We start from the raw sequence: 23,987 nt of genomic DNA on the forward strand, positions 1-23,987 counted from the left end.
AAGTCGGGGGGGGGGTCTGACTTAGGCGGCACCGCATCTGCGGCAGCCGTCTACCGCGCGGGGTGGAATTAGAAGGGCTGGCACAGCGCTTGTTGCGCGGCTCTTGGGACGACGACGACGACGAGGAGGGGGGAGAAGAGGGGTGCCGTTGCCGCACCTCGCCTAGCAGGAAGACGTCAGCGGCGCAGTAGCAGCTTCCTTGCCTGCCTGCCTGCGTTGCTCGGGGCGAGTAGCTGCTTCCTTTGTATTAATTTCTGACATCCCGAGCTCGGCGGCGAACAACACCTGGCCCCCGCGCAAACTACGCCCCGCGTTCTCTGCGTCTTTTTCTTTTAGCCGCCCGTCTCGCTTCTGCTGTCACGCAGCACTCTGGAACAGGAGGCTCTCCCCCCGCTCTCGTCCTCGCCCTCTCGCTCGTGAGCGGGCGAGCCTCGCCCGCGCCTTGTGGGCCACACGTACGAACACAACTTCCTGCTGCACTCGCCGTGTGTGTTCAGGACTCCGCGGCAGCTGGCGAAGTGTCACGAACCTCGGCGACTCGACGGCGCTGTCGCTGCTGCCAGCGTATACCGGGGGGCTGAGCCAATAGCAGCCGCACTGGGTTGATCTAACCCAGTTTCAGGGGACGAGTGGGCCAGGAACATGTAAAGCGCATCGGATAAAAACAGGGACAAAATAAAGGCTAGTGGGGGACCGTGCTTTTCCTGCGGTACGAATTCCATCCCGGTGCGTGTCATGAGGTGCACTCCAACTCACGTGGGTGCATCTTTTAGTAATTATTAGAGAGTTTTAGTACAGCCGAAAGCGCCACTTTAGCAAGCGCCCATAGCGTTAGCGGGCACGCTAACCGTCGCGTAACGAGGCGCTATCCGTTTGCGATTGCGGCGCGCAAACGTTAACGTCACAGCTACAACGCAAAACTTAAACTCTCTATTGCTCGCGTTGTTTATGGTAGGGTTGAAACAGCGTCTGCGGCAGTTTAAATATGCACGAAACCAAAGCTGCAGGCGGAGGCGAATCCACCGTATCAAATATTATGCTCACCAAGAAAATTTAAGCAATTTTGCTGACAATGAGAAACAGATAGGGATAGTCTGACGGAATTTTCGTTAAGTGGAGATATTAGAAGATTTTTCAAACACTGGACTTTCGTCTGTCGTGTTCAGATCAGTGTGCTGTTGGCGCTGGTCTAAGTTCGTGTTCATGCCTCTTTATACGCACCTGTGGAGCTTGGCCAAAGCCTAATCGTTTCGGCAGCACTAATGATAGAAAGAAAGCAATATGTCTAGAGAAAATATTTTATTCATTTTCATAATTTTTATTCCTTGTTCACCAAACTTCTGAAGACCGTCAAATAATAACTAACGACTATGTTACTCGATTAATAGCGCGTAGATATTAAATACGAGGAATCAGGACGTATCCCTCCAAGGATGAGTTCTGCCTCCTTTATTGTTCACCGGCATATATTAACTCTTTCGCTACCGCCGGAAAATTGACTAATTTTCGGGGTCCAAGAAAACATTTTTTTTTCGTGCTAAAAAATTGGTTAGGCACTAATTGCAGGAACACAAAATGCAGATTATTTAACGGCCTTTCCAATAACACCAGTTTTTTAAAGGTTTTTATATATCATAGTTGTGAAAAAAAAATATCAAAATCAAAATTTTTGTCAAGTTGTAGAAAAAAATGATAAAAAAGGAGTTGTGTTTATCAAACCACCGGTAGTAGAAAAAAAATAGAATATACATTTTGTAGGGAAACATTTCAAAAACACGCCCTAGAAAAAATGTCGACTTGCGCGGAACAGTTTGTCAGATATAAAAAAAAAATGTTAGCATGCACGGTGCTCGTGTCATGCGGTGAAGCCCAACCTCCAATTCAAAATGTGCAATTTCGGGTGGTTTCCTGGAATAAACCTGGCGGTTTGTCATTATCAGAGGCACCAATTTGCACCCACATAACGTAAAAACATCATGTCAATGGCTGACTTTTCATTTACAGCGAGCACAATATTTGGGACTAGCACGCGATGCAGAAAAAACATGCATGAAGTTGAAAACGGAACGCCGTGGCTGATGCTTGTTATCGTTCACGGTCAGTTATCTCTCAAAACATAAAGCTGAGCTTCATTGTCATTTTCTTACTCGAAATTGTAGCCTTGCTCGCAAAAATGAGGTACGATGAGCTAGAATCGTGCCCTGCGATCTTTGGCAGAGTAGCAGTTGCGCGATGAAAAAGATCAGCACAACGAGCCTCCTCTATTGCAGCGCCACCTAACATTTTTTAAATGAAACAGTACAAAAACTTATCGTTATCGGAGACTCCATCCAAATAGACAGTTCAACTAAGCAGCAACATTAGACACCGGGATATACCCTCGCAAGGAAACGAAACTGGAAGTCGAACAGCTGGCAGTGTAAGGCCGGTTTGAAGCGCTGTCCTCGGCAGAACAAATATCTGGCGACTGGGTGTGATCTTTTGACTTTCATCTGAAGTTCTTATCGCAGAAATCGGGTTGGGGGGGGGGGGGGGGGGGGAATCAGGAGCGCCGTGCTCTGTTCGAGGATCAGTCGCGGACGCTCCAGGCGCCATGGCAGGTAGCGTTGAAGTTGGGTAACTGCGTAGTAGCGCTAAATATGAATTTCACGATGCAGAAACAAAACCGAAACTGTTGTAAACTGTTTGCGAATGGTCCTGGGGTAAGTAGAACTACCACAGTACTTAGAACAACGTGCGCAAAGGCAATAAAACTGCCTAAAATCATAAAGTAGCTTTGCAACCAGGCACTGCTTGACATTTTCAACCGATTTCTGGGATTATTACTGTCAGAGCGTGAACCTGACGATTGAAAATCGTTTGCTAGTTCCCCATTCACGCCCTGATAGCAAAAAACAACTGCTGGTGCAGAGTAATTACGAGTTGCACGCATTCTTCGTTAGTAGCAGTGACGCGCGATGACCACGCCCCTTTTCCACACTCAGGTGATTCAAAAGCGTGTCAAAAATCCCGTTTCCGTAGCAAAAATAAAAACAAAACTGATTTTGAAAGACCATTTTCTGGTCTAACTCCAAACAGCTTTACTTGTTCGAGAAACGCCTGGAACGCTATGAAAAGGCGCTCCCAAAAGTATCGATCAAATTGATCGATTTTGATAGGCGCGGTAGCGAAAGAGTTAAAGATATTCCATCAAATACTAATGTTAACGTCACGTTAGACAGATGATGGCATGCTTTACTATGCAAATTGGAGCCCTGGGGTAGCTTGAAATGTTGCTTAAGAATCGCATGCGCTTATTACGGTGCTGTCAAGCCCAGAAGTGACTTAACGTTGACTACGCTACTCTCTTCGTGATGAGGAGGAAAATAACATACCCCCTCACCAGAATAACCGGGAACTCGTATAATTACAGCCCATGAACGTATATAACGTATACGCCTCACCAGCTCTGTGTAACACTGGACGCCACTCAATTATCAAATAAGGATTCATTGTTGTGACCCTTGTAAACGTATTTGTCTGTTTTTACTGCCGTCGCAGTCAATTAAGAAAGCGTATACAGTCAGCTACTCAATAAAAGGCAGCTCCCTCGCCTTAAGAAATCAAGAAGGCAGGTTCAGAGGAAACGACAACTGGCCTTGGGCCTTGGAAGGACATTTCCGGTAACCTCGCTGCGCAGGTGGAACTTCCCCTAAACGTCTCGTAGCTCTGACCAGGCTGCACGCAGCATGCGTGCAGACAGAGATGCGTCACACCTGTAACTTGCGTAACACAAGCAAATTTAAGGTGCCTACAAACGCTCCGATCTCACCTTGAACGCACTTAGCCTGGACCCAAGCATAATCCATGCAGAAATAGGCAGTTGGGTGATCTGTTCTAAAATGTGCTGCTATCATTCGGTCACGCCTTAATAAACAACGAGTTTATAAACTTGAATGCATGCAAAGAAACGCAGCTTGTTTATGTATAATGTATGACAGCTGGCGGAACTGCCACGAGAGCGCTCTCTTAAAGAACCGAGCGAAATTGTCACGCGTAAAATTTGTGAACCTAAAAATTCATAGACAATTAACAAACTGCACCACGTTGAGAGAATGCGGATAAATATATGGCAAGTATATTGGAGTTACCACTGGCGAAACGAATACACCTTCGCGAAATACAAAGAACTGCTGAACAGGAGAGGTCATCGTAAGAGAACCCACCCGAAATCACCTGATAATATCACACGATTATATTACATTACAGTTACATTGATTCAGGCCTCACCGAACCCAGTGCATCATAGAGCAAGGATAGGTGCTGATACCACTTCCGTTCTGACATATATAGACAGAGGAACGGAGCAAATTGTAACTAAAGAAGTAGATGCCGTGTACAGAACGACATTTCGCTGAATGGTGAAGAGCCCCAAGTTCGGTGTTGTCGAAAAAAACCTTTCATTGGGTTTAAAAGGGCGGCTGAGAAACAAAGCAATGCGGACAACGCAAGTAACAAAAAAGAGCATATAACCGGGTCGCAATTTGTCGAAAAGCAGCGTCGTTTCTGCCCGCATGTTATTATGTTACCAATATTCTACCAGTGCTGTCTATCTCATGTTAGTTGTCTCGTAAAAACTGCGGTGGGGTCCACATGGCTGCTTTCCTTTAGGCGCGACTATGGGAAATCGGAACACCCATTAAATATATGCACGAATTTGGAAAAATTGCAAAGTAACGAAAATATTTCCGCGAGGTGCCCTACGATGTGCGAACGCGCGTGCACAAGTCCTCAACATGAACGTACATAATTTATGCCACTTGTAAATTCAAATTAGTGAAACTGCCACGATGCAACGTAACTGAGTCTGTCGAGCGTGTAATGGCTGTGTGTGAGAGTAAAAATGAAATTCAGCGAGCACCCATCCCGCTCACCCTAGCACGAACTTCGACGGCATTGCGGTTATACAAGAAATTCCTTCGAAGAATAGTAAGTGATCGGGATTGGCCTACATTTTTATTACGGTGGCCAATTAGAGCCTCCCGGAGCGATAAGCTGCTGAGCTGATTAGAAATCCTCTATTCTTTTTTTTTACCAGATTGAACAAATGAACAATGAAGAATTACTACTTGCTGGCGTTTAATGCACCACATTTTATGTATCAAGCTATAAAATTTACGCAAAGCTGACGACACCCAATGTTGCAAACAGTGAGGGCAATCTGTCTTGGGTGTTTCAAAACACGACGTTACTATGCGTGCACACATATATTATGTTCATACATTAGCCGCGTTTGCTTACGCGAACGTTGCAGGTACGACTGTACGAGAAACGTATCTACGATTGAAGAATTGTTAACTGAACATCAAAACCTAATTCAAGCACGCACGATAAGTTTACGCCGCGTTCTCTCTGGGACGAGCCCGCCTACTGTCGGGCAGAAGTCCGAGAACTGGCGCACGCCATACTGCTGGCGCCACCTCGCGAGCGCGCAGCGAATCCACAGTTCAAGCGGCCGCCGCTAGGTGCAGCACGAGCGCCTGCGCGCCGGAGGCGGGGCTTCCAAAAGGGGCCGTATGGTGACTGCTTGACGCGGGCCAATCGGAAGCGAATCCATCAATGTCGCCGATCGACGGCCCTCCGCAATCCATCTCCCTCAGCCCCTCGACGGCCCCGTTTTGTTGCGCAAAGTTTCTGCACTTTTCCTTGTCTCTTTTTCGACGCTGTTTGGGAGGACGAACATAGCTGGGAACACGCATCGGCTGTTAACCTTGGTTACAAGGCGGCGGCAGGGAGAGGAGGTGGGCATGTGTATGTTCGCGGGCGGCACCCCAGGCCGCGTTGCCAAGGGGACTACAAATGCCACGATAAAACATGGAAAGCTGTAGTTTCCGCCTGCGCGAATAATTATTGCTGTATATTTATTTTCATAAACTCTGTACATACGCAACAGAAAAAAAAAAAAAAACATCGTTTTTCGCTCGTTTTCCCGTCAGTACGAGTCCAGATGGTTGAAAGATATTGTTTGAGGTCGTTTACTTACGCAAAGGTGTTGAGTTGGCATTTGTGCCAACTCAATAGGCAGCCGACTGTCGCACATTTGACTGTAGGAACGAGTAAAACGTCGTTTAAGGTGGGGAATAGAATAAAACAAGGTCGATATATGCCCCAAGCGGACCTGTACGATCGGTCGAAATAAGCGGAAGAATTGAATTCTCAGAGGTAGAATGAACAAGAGTTTGCGCTACTCATTTTATTCACGAATGCAGTTGAGGGCAGTGGGCGACGGCCGCCTTCTTGCAGTAGTCTGCATCTGTTTTTTTTTTTTTTTTTTTTTTGCCGTTTAACACAGCAGCGTGATTTGTCTCGTATAGTATCTGCGTGTTTGAAAAAACAAAATCTATACACTCGCAAAAAAAAAAAAAGGAGCGGATAGGTTTCTGGGCGGCCTTTCAGTAACTCAAGTTTTAATTATTGTCTTATCTCCGTGAGTGCGTGTACCATGGGTGCATATTCGTTGAGGACTGTGTTGCATACAGGTATTCTAAATTGAACGAGCGTTCGTAAATACTGACGAATGTTTTCTTGGGAGTAGAAGACTGGATGCGATACTGAACGAGCCCACAACGAGACAACACCCGGCAGAGTTAATAAAATTGCTTCTGTCGGGTCGAATGAGTTCACCCAGTGTTAAAATTAATTTTAAAGCCTCCTGCGCGATGTCATAACCAAATCTGTTCACTAAAAAAATTAAAACAGCATGTTGCTGAACAATAGTAGGCTAATTACGTCGCTCTTATGTGGTGTCACATAGGTCCCCAGTCCCCAGTGCGAACATTGACTTTTTTTGACTCGCATCTTTCTTTTTTTTGCTCGGTTTTAATCATCAATTCCGAGCCTTAACTACACGGGCTACACCTCATGGCCCCGCTACTGTATCATGCAAATAAGTTTGCGAATCAGCGCCCCTTGTCCTACAGGACTTTCTGCTAGCACTGCCCCCCGTGTGGGCTGTCTTAATCTCAGTCAACGATGCTTAGTCGACTCTGCATGGGTGTAGCCTTCAGGCTAATTTTCCTCATCGCGATGGCCAACAGCGCCAGCTGCGACGGCTGTGGTGCTGAAAAGACTATGGAGCATGTACTTTGTCGCTACCCAATAATCGCCGGAAACAAGTGGGCTGTCCATCGAGGAGCTCAGCCAGCTGCAGACGATCGGCCATTATAGAGACAATCTTTGGACTTTGGTCCGTATACAATCGTTCACGGAAGGCGACCCACTCTCTTGTCCGTTACGTCAACGCTACAGGTTTCCACGAGTGACTGTGCCAGTCGAAAAAGTATACTACAAATGAGCGCGCGCGTCTCCGCTCATATATCTTTCCCTTGTCACCGACCCTCTTTCACTTTAATCCCTTAAATCCCATCTCAGCGCCGGATCGCAGGCCGCGCTCTCCCCGTGGTTCACTTCCCGGCTTTCGTTTGTTTCATCCTTCGACCTGCAGTGCTCTGTCTCCGATTTGCGTTCGATGTTCGCTGCTGACAGGTTTGTTTTGTGTTTCAGATCTCTACTAAAAGCGTGCACGGACGAGCGAACGCACCGACATTCGGACAAATGTTGGCTACCTCTAAAGACATATTACCCACAGATTTTGACCCGTTTATGTGCTCTACAACAAAATTTGGGGCGAGTTGATACAAACAGTGTAGTTCACGAGGCACGCATATCATTGTGAAATAATTGCATTTTACAAAAATTGCGGTCTTGGCATTTATATATAAACAACTTTAAAGACCAACTCAAATTCGAGAGCCTTAGCTTCCACCAGGGTTTTAAGCCCATTCTTTAAACGAGTTGTACCTATTTGCGAAAACTATAGTGAATGTACACTAATATACAAATGAAATGCGAACCCGAAAATATTAACCAGAACACGTAAAATTGAAAAAAAAAAAAAAAAACTGTTCGTGGAGGTGCAGTAATGGCGCGCTATTTGTATATTTGGAAATCAAGGTTTTCAAACTTTGTTACTGTAACTACGCCACGCGTGAGTTTGACTTCAATTGGAAAGAAAGCGCACCATTTGTGTGTTCTGGTTCTTATTTTTGCGATCGCGTTTCATTTCTCCGGGATTGCACATCAGCGCGCTTTTAACAGGAAACTAAAATTTATGCTTGGGTAACGTTTTTTTTTTTCCTCAATACTTTCGCAAGTATCTGCGGTATAGTTTACTGTAATGTTTTCATTTTGTTTTTTTCTTCTCGCTGCGCTTGCGCGCGATGCATGCTCGACAGAGAATAAATATATATATATATATATATATATATATATATATATAATACACGAGAGGGTAGACACACGTATGAAAACGATGATCGAACTAACGTTTCGACCGGGGTCCGGTCTTCGTCAGAGTAAACTTCGGTAATTGAGCGCGCTGAATATATAGGCACGAAATGATAAAGGCTGACGAATAGTCTTGCCACTTTGCAGATACAAATCAACAATAATAAAATAAGAAGAGCACACGTGGTGTTTGTACACGTGTGAATTAACATGACGTTTTCAAATACAGAACTTGTACGGAATATCGGAACGGATCAGGGAGGATCAACAACTACCCTTTAGAAAAAAATGATAACGTTCGGGGATTACAGCTTAGCACTTAATACGCAAACACATCAGGAGCAGTTTGTAGATATAAAAAAAAAAAAAAAAAAAAAAAAAGATGTCATCGTTTCTGGAAAAATTTCATATCGCTTCCGTTCGCGTAACCACACAAATGAATCGGTAAAGCCTCATTGAAAAAGGTGGCTCTGCTTCTACGGTTCCAATGGGGATAATGCAATGACGCCAGCACATCAGGGCAAGAGGCACGTTAACGTTCCTACACTTTCATTGATACCCCGTTTGACTGTGTTAAATTTATGAATTAAAAAAGACTCACGCACTTCCCTATCGTGATGCGAACGGAAACCTGATTCCAGTATAGTAGCCCTAATTTTTTCGAAAGAGTGACCGGGAATATTTACATGCTTAGACAAAGGAAGCCCCGGAGAGGAACGTGCGTGCGCCCGGTGGTTATTAAAACGGAGCCTGAAAGACGTCTCGGTTTGGCCGATATACTGGAGTGCGCAGACTGAGCACTCTAGGAGATATACTACATTCGACGTATCGCAGTTAAAATTGCCTTTAATTTTTAAGGAAAAATCAGAAGCTGTGCTGTTTACCGTTAGTGACGTGGTCATATGGGCGCACACTTTGCAACGAGCTTTTTGGCAAGGAGAACATCCATGCGAAGATGGCGATGCGATCGTGGAAGAGGTCAGCATGTCCCGTAGGTTTTTTGAACGGCGATAGACTACGCGCGGTGGCTCTTTAAAAATGCTTCTAAGTCGCTGACTTTGCATAAGGATATTATGATGCTTCTTTAAAATACCTGTGACTTTCGGCGCAGACGCCGAGTGGGTGAGAACAAGATTGGGTTGTGAATCAGCCGTTGTGTTATTCTGCGGTTCGAGAAGCGTTTTGCGGTCCAGGGAATCCGCGCGCTTCAGAGCATCGTCAATTAATTCTTGAGGGTAGTTTTGCTTGATTAGAGATTCCCGGAGTTTGCCGCAGTTATCAACAAAATCTGATTGCTCAGAGCATATTCTTTTGAAACGAAGAGCTTGGCTGTATGGTATACTAGTTTTATTGTGTTTAACATGGCAGCTTTCGAAGTGCAGATACTGATGCCTGTCAGTGGGCTTTCTATAGAGTTTAGTCGACAATTTTCCATTGACTAGGGACACGGTTACGTCGAGAAAGTCAATTGTAGATTCTGAGATATTGTGCGAGAAGTTAATAGACGGGTGGGCGTTATTAAAATCAGCTATAAAGGAATAAAGCTCAGATTCCCCATGTTGCCAAATTAAGAAGATATCATCGATAAAACGCCTGTAGAAAAAGGGTTGAAGGCAGCGGTCGGCAAGAAATTTGTCTTCCAGGACACCCATAAAGATACTTGCATAATTAGGGCCTATTCTTGTGCCCATAGAAGTTCCACTTACTTGAAGGTAGTGTTCATCGGAAAATTGAAAATTGTTTAATTCAAGTATTAATTTGAGCATGGTTGCTAGCCCGGACCTGTCAATCGGTTTGTCATCATCTGAGCGTTCATATAAGTTAAGAACAGCCTTTATACCGTCTGCGTGCGGTATGTTAGTGTAAAGCGATGCCACATCAAGAGTTACAAGAAGTGAACCATGCGGAATTTTAAGATCGGCTATATCAGATAGGAAGTGATTCGTGTCTTTAATGAAAGACGCCAGAGTTGGAGGTATTTTGTTAATGAGGTTATCAACAAAGCGCGAAAGATTCTCAGTCACAGTGCCTATTCCAGAAATAATGGGACGCCCCGGGTTGTCTTTTTTATGAATTTTGGGTAACAGATAAAATCGACCAGCAACAGGGCTGAGTGGGAGGAGCGATTTAGCAAGATTCGAAGTTATATTCCCTGTCTCTAAGAGGCTCTTAAGAGTATTTTCGATTGTGGCTTTGAATTCTAAGGTTGGGTCGTAATCAAGGCGCCTGTAGAAGGAACTATCAGCAAGTTGCCTGTGGGCTTCATTGACATAGTCACTGGTATTCATTATAACAATGGCGCCTCCTTTATCGGCAGGCTTAATAATAATATCACAACGCTCTCTCAGTTTATCAATAGCTGCGGTTTCATTACTAGAAAGATTTCTGCGGAAAGATCTGAGACGTCTTTCAGGCTCCGTTTTAATAACCACCGGGCGCACGCACGTTCCTCTCCGGGGCTTCCTTTGTCTAAGCATGTAAATATTCCCGGTCACTCTTTCGAAAAAATTAGGGCTACTATACTGGAATCAGGTTTCCGTTCGCATCACGATAGGGAAGTGCGTGAGTCTTTTTTAATTCATAAATTTAACACAGTCAAACGGGGTATCAATGAAAGTGTAGGAACGTTAACGTGCCTCTTGCCCTGATGTGCTGGCGTCATTGCATTATCCCCATTGGAACCGTAGAAGCAGAGCCACCTTTTTCAATGAGGCTTTACCGATTCATTTGTGTGGTTACGCGAACGGAAGCGATATGAAATTTTTCCAGAAACGATGACATCTTTTTTTTTTTTTTTTTTTTTTTTTTTTATTTATATCTACAAACTGCTCCTGATGTGTTTGCGTATTAAGTGCTAAGCTGTAATCCCCGAACGTTATCATTTTTTTCTAAAGGGTAGTTGTTGATCCTCCCTGATCCGTTCCGATATTCCGTACAAGTTCTGTATTTGAAAACGTCATGTTAATTCACACGTGTACAAACACCACGTGTGCTCTTCTTATTTTATTATTGTTGATTTGTATCTGCAAAGTGGCAAGACTATTCGTCAGCCTTTATCATTTCGTGCCTATATATTCAGCGCGCTCAATTACCGAAGTTTACTCTGACGAAGACCGGACCCCGGTCGAAACGTTAGTTCGATCATCGTTTTCATACGTGTGTCTACCCTCTCGTGTATTTTTGAAACCGAATCCCGGAACTTATTCATCGCTATATATATATATATATATATATATATATATATATATATATATATATATATATATATATATATATATATCAAAAACTTGGGTGCGCCCACTTGGAAAACACTAACAAATACTTTATTTCGACAGTTTCGACCAGTGGCCTGGTCTGCTTCAGGGAAAATTACAAGTGACTGAATATGCTCTACGATACACACTTCACGAGAGAGGGGAATTTTGCCCTCTACCTCTCTTTCTTGCCAGAAAAGGAACCAAATAAATGAAAGCAAACATGTACAATAATCTCAGCGGCACATATACACGTCTCTCCCCAGGCGAGCGGCGATATATATATATATATATATATATATATATATATATATATATATATATATATATATATATATATATATATATAAAAATCCACACTTTAGAGACGATTCGGGCATTTCTATACCAGCAAGCCGGGCGACACGTTAACACAGCTGGGTGGTAAAAGGAAACAAAAGATAACGGGGATATTCGGCCAGCCCATTTAGATTCGCGATATCAGTTCAGGGGTGTGAAGCCGCATTGCAACAGATGTCGTAGAATCCGAACTTTATTCCTTAAACTATTAGTATCGGGTTTAATGCATCAATCGCGTTTAAGAATGAATGAATAAATATATCAATGAAAGGAAGGCTCGAGGTCGTTCACATACAGGTGTGACGTTCCTTCACGGCCATATTTTCTGTTTCTTGATTTTTCGAAAAGCCACTGACAAAATAAGCGAGGCCTAATTTAAATTTTCTCTTTTTTAACTCCGGAGGGCATTCATTGCGTAAGGCTCTTCACAGGGGTAGTTAGTGCCACAATAAAATTATCGTCTGAGCGACCCCATTATTTCGGCGGGAACAATTCATGAAAAGCTTAAAGCTAAATTATAATATGCATTTTCGGTTACTCACCCCTACCCCTGGTTCTTATCTTCAACAACGGTGACGCAAGGAAACGTCTAACCACTTTCAGTATTCTCTGCTTGGTACCACGGATAAAAAAAACCGCAGGTAAAGCGTCTTTTCGCATTTCGTAAAAAAAAAAAAAAAAAACACGTCTTAAGGTTAGCGACCACTTGGCAAAACGTTTTTGAACATCGAATAGATGTTTGCTCTTTGGAAGCACATAAACGTTCGACGGCTTGCGTGAGTACAGACTGTACTGGCTCAAGAGAAAGCGTGTCGCCCGTCACATTTTGACGTGCCGGAATTTTGCACCAAGCAACTTTCTATAAAGCCACCACGAGACAAGCCAGTACGAGACGAGATTGCAGATGTACAATAACAGTAAAATGGCGGCAGAGTCCTATTGAGCGAAGACCTGCTGCGGTCGTATATATAGTGGCCATTGCAACAACGGATAGTTACAGGTCTTGTTAGAGAGTTATTTAAGAGCGGCGAACCGCTCCCGGTACGGTACCCGGTACACCTGCGCATGAGCACAAACAGTTTTTTCCCCTCTGCGCACGCGCAGTGGCGTCAGTCGCCTACCGGGTACCGTACCGGGACCGGTTCTCCGCTCTGTTATAACTCTTTGTTCTCAGCCATGGTGGATCTGTTTCCGATTGAGGTGAACGACAAGAATTAAAGCCGTTACACTCAATGTGAAAGCTGGCGGAAGTGCAGAGCAGTGATTCGCCATAATGGGCTGTACCGCCGTTATCCGCTTATTGCTACCCCCCCCCCCCCCCCCTATGCATTTCAAATTTCCTGCCTTCGCAGCGCTCGCGCGCCCCCTGCCTGAAACTGCGCCAGCGGGAGTTTTTTTTTTTTTTTTTTATTCGAAAGTTTGCCCTGCGAGTTGTCTTTGTGCTTTTCTCCCCGCACGTGCCGGCATTGGACTGCCACATTTTGCGTTTACTATCGTAAAAACCAACCCAGCGGGCGTCCAACGCGGGCGCTGCCGGTTAATTACGTATATTTTCCCTCAAATGTACGTATAGTTTTCTTTTCGCTAAACAACGGGAAGATGTATGACAAGCGCCAGCGTTTCACGAGTTTCGAACGCTTATGATTATATAAACCGCTTGGCTTTCGAAGCCTCTGGGGTACGCCGCGAACAACAGCGTTACCCCGGGACGCCGCCTTAAGCTTGGTGCTCTATATACGTGGGTCAAGCGAGCGAGCTAGGACGACAAGGCCAGGGTCTAAAGTGCTCTGCACTTTAGACGCTGGCCTTGAATTTACAAATAAAAAAAGGTAAGGTTACAGTGGTTTAAATTTATTTAAACCCTTCTATACACCGGTCTGTATACTCAGAGTGTGGAGATTTATTTGTTTCATCTCAACAAAAGCCTAAATTACGTACGTTTCTTACTACATTACCCTGCACTCAGTCATATACGCCGTTTCTGAACCGTTTCCCCTCCATCTCATTTCATAAAGACACGTAAAATATGAGGAAATAATGTATAAGCTGGCAGGGTGCTGAAATTGAGAATTATCGCCGCTGCTCTGCCAGGAGTAGACACATGTCCATGAAAAAAAAGACTTCTACTTGTTTTAGCGATATCGCTTTGATTTGACGCCCGGCGTGAGATTTGTTCAAAGTAGTTAAACCAAGTAGCCTTCTCAAACACCTTTTAGAATGCTCAACATGTCCATTTTTAACCGGTATTCAGGGGCTTACTGATGCGTATCCAAAAGAATGCTGGTGTATCAGTGGCCTCTCGTTCCAAGTAAAATCCGTGCAGAGATAGCCTACGTGCCTCTCCACCGATGGATGAATAAGAATAATAATAATAAAAAGGAGCGCCGAGGAGGAGTAATCACCTCAGAACCGGCGTAGACCTCCGGTTTGCAAAGTTGCCCCGAAAAGGACTTCCCTCGAAATTCCGCACTCGGCTGGTTCGCTTTTGTCAGCGGCCCAGAAACGAATCGCGCCGTTCGCGACTCGGCGAGCCAGGCGAGTGGCAGATAAGCAACGGAGCCAGAGTGCGCGACGTCTATAATTACATAATCTTCGTGCACGCTGGAGTGGTTTCCGACCGGCGCACAATGAAGGCCGCCAGGGGGCAAAAACGCGCGCTCCTGCGGCCGCTCACGAACAGCTACGCCCTCCGCTCCCTCCCCGCGCCGCCTCGGCCCCCACCGAACTCGCAGGGTGACCCCCCCGTCTAAAAGCGGGGTGCACGGCAGGCAACAAAGGAGGAGGTCGCGCACAATGAAACGCGGCCCGCCGCCGAAGACTTCGCCGCCGCGAGGCGAGGCATCCGCCAAAGAGCAGGAGAACCGGCAAAGAGGATCGAAGCCAACGCGAGGACAAATAAAGTTACAAAATAAAGCCTGGCTCGGCAGGCGTAAGGAGGGGGGGGGAGACGAGTTCTCTACCATATAATCAAATACATCTCCGACAGCAGCAGAGGCGGCGGCGGCGGGCAGGCACGGAGCGCGGGCAAAGTAGCGCGACTGGGCTCGGCCAGGCCCGGAGGAAAATTTGAAGGGGGGACTTTGAACCCCACAATCCAATGGCGCGAGCTGGGAAGGCCCCGCTCTGGAGCACTCGTTCGGAACGGCGCCGCGGCGGACAGCGGTGGCGGCGACAGCGGCGGCTGCGGCCCGGGCGACGCGCTTGCGTGCGATGCGCCGGCGAGACGGGCGCGGCGCCGCTGCCGATAGACCCACTCTGGTCCGGCACACGCACGCGGGTAGGACCAAGAAGAAGCGGCAGCGGCCTGTCATTGTTCGCCATTCACCCCGCGGCATTGTTCTTGGCCCCCCCTGCCGCCGCTGCTGCTGCTGCTGTCGTGTGCGCGCTCCTCTAGCGCCGCGCCGCGAGTGAGAGAGGCCGCTTCTTCGCGTTATCGTTCGCCTGAAGCCGAGGACCGAAACGTTGCAATTGCGTGATTTCGTTCCAGTGGCAATGTAGGGCGGCATTGGGCAGACCTACAGGATCGGCCCCGGAGGTGCCATTGCAGACGGTTGCGGCGGCGTAGCTGCCAAAGTAAAGATAATGGTGGAACGAACTCATTTTACGGCAGCAAGGTAGGATTTGCACCCTTACTGCCGAGGTAGACAACAATTTTAATCGACAGCGATGTGCAGCAATATATTACTGATTTTCATGAGCTGCCTCCCCTCGCCTTATGAGTGATTCACAACTTCATATGTCAGCTTCGAGCTAAATGCACTAAAAAGTGGCTCAGGTATTCAAGTCCGCTTAGGCGTAAAATAATTTAGCTAACCAGAGTTCGAGGTTGCCTTTACACGTCGATGCTACAAAAGTCACCAGCAAGCGTTACTGCGGATAGTTGGATATTTATCACTCAGAAAAAAAGTAAACAAAAAAGAAACACCAGTTCTGAAACTTTCTATACCGCTTCGTGCTTTTTTTTTCCCCTTTGAAAAAGCGGGATTAAAAAGAAAATGACGGTCTTGAAATAGAAAAGTTTTAGTTTGGCTTCGACAAGTTTGAAAACGGCTTTAAGCTGTAAACGTTTAAATGAAAAGCATGAACACACATCGGCGAAGAAGACTCGTAGCCGGTGAAATAATCAAATCAGCATATCCTAAATCAGCAAGCGACAGAAGAGATATTGCTACGGTATACGCAACAAAATTTCATTTGCGAGGATGCCCACCCTTCTAAAGGGGGATATAATACTTATTGAAAAAAAAAAAAAAGAAAGAAAAGAACGATAGCGTGATAACCATATACCTGTCATAATCCTAAACGAATTCAACAATTCTCAGGTTTACAAGCTCAAAAAAAAGGGTATACATTCGTTGTAGTTCCTGGTTCCAGCAACTCCGGTCAGGAAGGGTTTGCCGGCAATTAGGTAACAATGGAAACCATTCATAACTACAAATCCTAAGTGAATAAATGATGAACAGGAGATCAGTCTATTCACTTGTAGTACTGGTAAGTGCTTGCGTGCAATGGCAAAAAAAAAAAAAAAAAAACAGATTAGGCTAGTCGAGGTCAGTTAAAAAGACCGTGCCAATGTCACAATACGTCGTTGAAAAAGCGACGTCTATTCAAGAAAAGACACTTGCAAAATTGCTTACCGATCGTATTTAGGGACACTGGATGAAGGGGGGGACATTTCACCCACTTGAATTTCGGTGACATAATTTTACTTTACACAAAACTATTTGTGGTCTACCCATAGAAAACTTGGTATTGGGCCTAAAGGGTAAATAGAAAATTATGGAGGTCACAATTCCAAGCTGTAAAATGCAGTCCTTTCGAGTAACTGGTCAAAGAACGAATAACAGGGAGGTAGCAACGATTATTTGGACGTGCACCTACTCAGAGAAAACTCATAATACAGGCGAGGAACTATATAGCCTGCCATGGGGTGCAACACGGAAAGCAGTCCCAAGTGAGGATAAGTTTAGCTGCCTCTGTCACCGAAAAAAAAAAGCATACAATCAATTCATACAGTGCCCACTGATGGGGTACAAATTACTTAGCCTCAAGCGAAGTAAGCGAAATCTTAAATGAGCCGGCAGAGCCATAGAAACAAATTTGCTAGGCGTCACACCGAGGCATTCTGAAACCACATCGCAGATAGGGGGAAGATAAGTGGGGAAGATTCTGAATGAAATTAGTAAAGAAGCGAGATAAACAGAAGATGCCCTCTAAGCGAAAGACAGCACAAAGGTAGAAAACTTTGTTTATCAGACAGGCCATATTATTACGCAATGAAACCATTCGGGTGTAATTCGGGTGGCAGGGTTACCGAAAAATAAGATAAGGAAAGGGCCAAAAGTGAAAATATTTCTTCAAATTGTGTCTTCTTTTAGTTCTATAAAGATACAAATATCAGCAAACAGTGCTTATTACTCCACAAAAGGTAATCATAAGAAGTGCTTCGTACTTCTGTTGCCTTGACGCACATTTTTTGTGTTGATGCAACGTGTGTGTGTAGGTGCCTCTTTTGCCTTCTGTCGTGCAAAATTGAAGCCAGTACAAACAATTGTAAATTTGGCTAAGTCACAGCTGACTTAAGAGAGATCAGGACACCGGTTTAGGAAAAGCAGACGGGATAGATATTAGAGAGATATAACAGAGCGGAGAAGCGGTCCCGATACGGTGCCCGGTACACGGTCGGTGCACCTGTGCATGCGCCCAGCCAGTCTCTCCCCCTCTGCGCACGCGCAGTGGCATCGGTCGGCTAACGGGTACCGTTCCGGGACCGCTTCTCCGCTCTGCTATGACATCTGTTACCACAAAGGCGTTTCAATCCCATATCGATAACATAATGGACCAATGGCACTGCTGACACTTCAATTGAAAACTATGTATCAGTTGCGGCTTAAAAACTGAGTGGGGTTTACCACTACCCATGCACTAAGCGGATACTGTTATTTATGACAATTATATTCAACATCGCCATAAATATCATCGTCATCATAGTACAGCACGCCCGTATAGTTAGGATGCCCACGAGAAATTTCACGCATTCCCTTCTATTAAATAATGTGAATTAGAATCAGCTTACGTGGTGGGTGGCGTCAGGAACGTGCGACCGGAAAAATCTGGAAAAAGATAAAAAGAATACGTTACGCGACTTACTTATGGCGTAGAAACGCTGCTGCAGTATCCCGGGAAAGTGAATGTGAAAGGGACACATAGGCTAATTGTAACCGGTAGTCAAATCACCTTATCAGACTGTCGCTTACAGCGCCCAGTCCTGTCACGTTCTTTGTCCCGTTTTAGCGCTGTTTTTCCATATTCAGTTATGTACCAACAAGCCCGCACCAACACACTTTTTCGTACGACAGAGTTACAAACCGGGGTCTTCGCAAACCCTTTATTATACAGCAAATGGCACCCCAAAATATACGACTCTAGATGCAAGAACTGTAACGGCGTCGCGGACCTCGTCCACATGGCGTGGACGTGTCCCTCTCACAACAAACCTCATAGAAATGCTGCATCCTGGGAGGTCCTGCTACTCAGCCTGACCTCAAGCACTCAGCGCAAAGTCATCGGTCTCGCCTTAGAAGCCGCCGTGTCCCAAGGGATTCCGGCCGACTGATGGGGGGGGGGGGCACGGAAATTACTCTGTGCTTTTGACTGGTGCAAGTAAAGTTTCTTATGTATATATGTCAGATTTGCGTTAAATTTCACGTCCATTTCGTTCGCAGAATAGCATCTTCAAAAGTGCCGTTCTCCACACTACCGTGTCTGAAGGCGGTATTTAACAGATGGCCAAAACGTGTACCTGTAAATTAATTAGTCCATGTCTATACGAGGGATTCCTGTCCCAGTGAAGGGTCATAAATATGACTGACGTGCACCTGGTACGGGCTAACAATTAATGGTCATGCAAGAGAATTTGCATATTAGCGTTCCAACAGATACCGGCCGACAGATGAAGCCCAATAGGTATGCAAAACATAATGTATCCGCAAGTCATGCAGATTTGTCACGGGAAAGCGAAACTGGGGAGAAACTCTACCAGCAAGAAGCATTCAGCACTAAGACAGGCTTTCGTTGCAAAGAGCCCGGTACTGCCATCTGTCGGAGCACTGGAGAACGTCCATCCTAACTCTAACGCTAACGTTCTTAACGAGTTAATATGCGCGACACTTTGAGCACTGTTCATGGGAAGGGAATTCACTTCGAATTCAAAATAAATACCCTGAATAGCCAAACTCAAACGACATTGTGAAAAAAGAGTTTCAAGTTTCGCTGCAGGGCCCATGGTAGCCAGTGGCCATTTTTAGGCGTGTATGTGAGGACCACGACGTTTCTGCACTCTGGACATTCTGCCGAAGTATAACACGTTCATCAGTTATCACCAGGTGTAGCTCCGGGTATACACCAGGTATACACCAGGTGTAGCTCCGGGGTAATTTTGACCAGCTGGAGAGCATGCGCAATTTTATCCGTTCAACAAGGCGGCTAATCAACAAAACGGTTATGATTTGCCTCGACGGCATGCCGAATAAAAAAAAATGCATGAAATGAATTGAAAGCTACGCAGATTATTCCTTTGCTGATTGATTAAGCTGCTGGCTAAAATACCGCAAGGTGAATCAAACAAAATCTCAGATAATTGTAGTTTGTGAATGACAAACTAAACTTCTTGACGGTTCGTGTATGAGAATAGCACCTTTTTACCTAAAATGACAGTTGGGATGATCACCTTAGCGGGTACCCCCGAAGTGCGTATTTTAGAGTACCCCCTAAACGTCACGCGTTGTAGCGTCAAAAGATTCGTAGCCCTCACGCCACACCACGTAGTCTGTGTTGCGTATTTATTTGCCCCCTCCCCACTCTCCCTTCCCCCCGCTTCCGCCATAGCTAATCCAGAATGGACCATAGCTGCAATATCGGACTGCTATCTTGTCGTGCTAACCTGCATAATGATTAATTTATTCTCACAACCCGTGATCAATGGAGCCACCTCCACACTGCCATCGCATCCATTACGAATACAACCTGTTCAAGACGGCCGTACCTCACACCTATTGTTCATAACATAGTCATACGCACATTTGTATTATTTTTGCTATAGTATACAATCGTTGTAGTCATATGCAGATCTGTATTTTTCTGTTATTGTATAAAAACGCACATTCGTTTGTATATTGCCACTCTCTTCAGTGCCCTATGGACCTTGAAGTATCTGTAATCAACAAAATAGATCAGTGCCGTCCTCTGCGCTGCTTTCTTGCAGTTGCACCAATATAGTTATTTTTATGTCTTCCTAAGTGCTCTAAATATTTCATACAGGGTTTGTGGACGCAAAATAAAAAAATAAAAGGAGAAAGGGGGAACGAAAGGCAGGAATGTTAAACAGGATATGGCCTAGTTTTCTATACTACACGTTGGAAACGGGAAAATAGGGAGAGAGAAAAAAACAGAAAAACAAGGAAAAAAAGGACATAGCGTAGATAGGTACGACCAGCGTTGGCATTAAAACTCTGCGGTGCTAATGCATAAAACTACGAGAGGAGGAGGAATGAGCGTTCATTCCAAGAGCAACATGCGCGGTGGTTAAGCCGTTTTGTAACAAGGAAATAAAATTTGTTTCACTCGACCAACGGCATTACAGGCGATTTCTATCTAAACACTCATTTTATGGCTTTCTGTCATACGGACTGCCTATGCACGCTATGTGAACTTGCATGCATGTATCTCGAAGAGAGCAAAACATAATTACTCTTTGGCACCCACGTTCTTCGCGCACGTTCTGTTAACGTTTGACGGCAATATCATACGAAAATTATCATTATTCCTCTTTCAGGCAGGCTCATTCCAAATGTATAATGAAGAAGTTTAAAACTCATTTTGACCCGGTGAATATAACAGCGCCCAGTCTTTGACTACGCAGGAGCGAAAATATAACACTCTATTTCGTTCGCGAAGGCACAGAAACAGAAAACAGTGTGAGGAAAGAAAACGCCTGAACGCATCTACTCTCAAGCAGCCCACTGAAAATTTACGCCTTGGTTTTCTGAGATCTGTCCTTCAGAATCGAAATGAAGAGAACAGTTTGAGACACGTTGCAATTATTACCCCTTCAGTCACAGCTCTTTTTTTTTTTTAATTAAGCCATTCTGATCACTGGAAAAGATGCGTTGATGAATCCTAACCAATGCGTGCTGACGAATTCATGATCTCAACTGATGCGTAAGATTGCTCAGCACCTCCTCCCAAAACCATACTGTGAGGTGTTATGCGGGCCTAGGCCTAAGTCGATGTGATAAAACATGCTTCTATTTATTTTTGACGCAGTGAGAGGTTTATGTGCGTGTCACAAACATATGTACACTTCCTTGAAAGTTCAATGAGCCGATCACCTTCCAAAGGGCAAAGACGCGAAGCACTGAGCTGAGCGCACCACCATCGTTTCCCTCACCCAGTAACTTCTCGAACTCTAGGCGACAGGAGACGTCGTCTGTGATACTACTACTAAGTGGTTCGGTGGTAAAGAGGAAAGGAAAGTGCACTGGGGATATTATTGAGCTCGGCAGGGAGCTCACCTGCATACAACCCAGTGTGGGGGAGCGGAAGATGGGATGAAAGACTAGAGAGGCGAAATCAGGAAAGGGCAGCGCCCAGTTGCTTTAGTGTCTCCTCTACCTCAACAAAGAGGGCGCATCCTGTCGCGTGTGGCGAGTCTGCGCATCACCGTCCGACGTAAAGCTGTCGGTTTTCACATGAAAACGTGCGTACAAAAACTACTTCAGTTGTAAAGCACAACAAAATACAAGGTGGAAACGCAAATCTCATCCGGTAACATTCTTCAGCAACTTCCAAGGATGTTACTACTGTGGTACCGATGACCAGAAAAAAAGACTTGGACGCTCATCTTTTGAAAGCTTACAAGGTACAGTTCAGCCGTGCTTTAGCTGAAATTTCTCCCCTGGTACTTCGACGGCCCACAGCCGATTGAGCAAAAATAAAGTACGGATCATAGTAAACTAATTTTATTTATTCAGGATACCTTACAGGCCTACAGGGGGCATAGAATAAGAGGGAGCACATAATATAAACAGAAGTAACACACAAAATATAGAAACTGCTAGGCAAAAACTAGTAACAGATAATAAGGCAACTGTATCAAACACACACACGCACAATATCGAACATATGCCCAATCCTCGAAACATTAAGTCTAGTTGAAACTGTGTTTGACTACCGCATACATTTACATATATAAAAATAATAAACAAAGTTCTATACAGTACACGCTAAGCCCATAAGTGCACTTCGAAATCACAGATATTTGCCGAAGGCGAAAGACACATTGTAAAAAAATACACACAATTTTTGTGAAAGGTTAAGACGTACTATAATGAGATACGATGCGTCAAAGAGATTCATGGCATGACACAGATGCAATATGCTCGCGCAGGTCGTTTCAAAGACGTATAGCCCCTAGGATGGCAGAGGAATTAAAAGCATGTGAGGCACCGTAAATGCGTGAGAAGCTGTAGTGGTTGTACAGTCGACGTGACGTTACAATGGGAATCGAAGATTAAATCACGGTATTGTCTGGGCGTAAATATATTTCTGGCTAAAGCATTACACTGCGAAAGAACGACGTGTGTGCAATGGGTCCAGAGATTGGATTGGATTGGAAAAACTTCGTGGCCTGCGAATAAAGTCGAGAGAGAATTCGCGTTTAATCTCTGTGATGCTAGGATGTCGGTTATTGCGAGTTATGAAGCGAGCAGCTCGATTCTGAATTAATTCAGTCATGTCTATTAAATATTTTTGATGTGGCAACCAATGAAGCAAGTTCCAGTTTTGGGAGAAGAAAAGTTTGAAAATCTAGTTGGCGAACATTTGAGAGGGCATTGCGTAAGTTTCATCGTAATTAAGAGATGTTTTTATCCATATGCTAGAGATATGGTCACGCCAAGACAAATCGGGGGTTACAATGACTCCTAAATATTTGTATGTTGACGTCCGCATGAGCCAGTTACCATTTAAGGTGTAGAGAAAGTCGGAGTTAATACGTTTACGACTAAACGTTATTATTTTACATTTATGTAAGTTTAGTGTCATTGGCCGGATGTACCACAAGCTGGAAAGAAGATTAAGATCGTTTTGGAGGGCAAGATGATCATCATAGAAGATATTTTGCGATAGATAATGCAGTCATCCGCAAACAGTCATTGATAAATATCAAAAGTAAAAAGCCTAGAACGCAGCCCTGTGGCCCACGCGAAGTCACGTCAGAAAAGGGCGAAAAAAAAAAAGACAAATGTGAACTGTTGACGAAGAGTGATGAAGTTTCGCGAAACACACAGTCAGTTTGTAAGCTATTTTCTATGTTAGAATGCAGATCAGTAGTCAACTCGAATAACTGCGTGTCGCAAGACGACTCTTTTTTGAAGCCCTGTTGGTTAGTAAAAAAACTGATTACATTCTGAAGGGCTGAACACATAGAATGCAATGATATTTTCCAGCATTTTGCAGAATACACACGTTAAAGCAACGGGGCGATAGTTGTTCGGGGAGTCAGTTTCACCAGGCTTGTGAACTGGCACGTTTTGCATATTTTCCAATCAGATGGTAACTGTCCTGGTGATTAAGACTGGGTGAAAATGCGGCATAAGAATTTACTTGAGATACAGACCGTCCCGTTTACTACTTTCGAGTTGATGTTATAGACGCCTGCGGAAGTTAACACTTTAAGGTTCTGTAGAAGGCATTCGATACCAGCGACGGTAATTTCAATGAACTGCACATATGCCCTACCATGTTCAGGAACAGCAGGAATTTTTGAAGGACTTTGTGCCGTGAATACAGGACTAAAAAAAACCTGGAAATACAGTGGGGCACCATGAATCGGAAACCAAAGCAATGTCGTTATTTTTCAACTAGTTTGTTAGTAACGCGTGCAGGGGATACTTATTTACAGAAGTTTCAAGGATTGGATTTGAGGAAAGATGGCAGGTTAATGTTTACCGGAAAACTTTGTTGCACCCACCTACAATCAAACATTTGCAAGGAATAATAATTATTTCC

The 23,987-nt window shown here is 44.7% G+C and overlaps 2 long non-coding RNA genes across 4 annotated transcripts in view; one reads left to right on the plus strand and one right to left on the minus strand.

Moving 5' to 3' along the window:
* Positions 1-23,987, minus strand: part of LOC144178893 (uncharacterized) — a 145,640-nt gene that overhangs the window by 77,934 nt on the left and 43,719 nt on the right. For both annotated transcript variants that reach the window (XR_013324088.1, XR_013324087.1), the window contains exon 3: positions 17,995-18,031. This is a non-coding gene — a long non-coding RNA (uncharacterized LOC144178893). The remainder of the gene's footprint in view (positions 1-17,994; positions 18,032-23,987) is intronic.
* Positions 1-23,987, plus strand: part of LOC144178895 (uncharacterized) — a 191,553-nt gene that overhangs the window by 70,223 nt on the left and 97,343 nt on the right. The window lies entirely within an intron of this gene.

Source organism: Haemaphysalis longicornis, unplaced genomic scaffold (genome assembly GCF_048455015.1).
Source record: "Haemaphysalis longicornis isolate Haplotype H1 unplaced genomic scaffold, Haemaphysalis longicornis Haplotype H1 scaffold_4, whole genome shotgun sequence".
Classification (NCBI taxonomy): Eukaryota; Metazoa; Arthropoda; class Arachnida; order Ixodida; family Ixodidae; genus Haemaphysalis; species Haemaphysalis longicornis.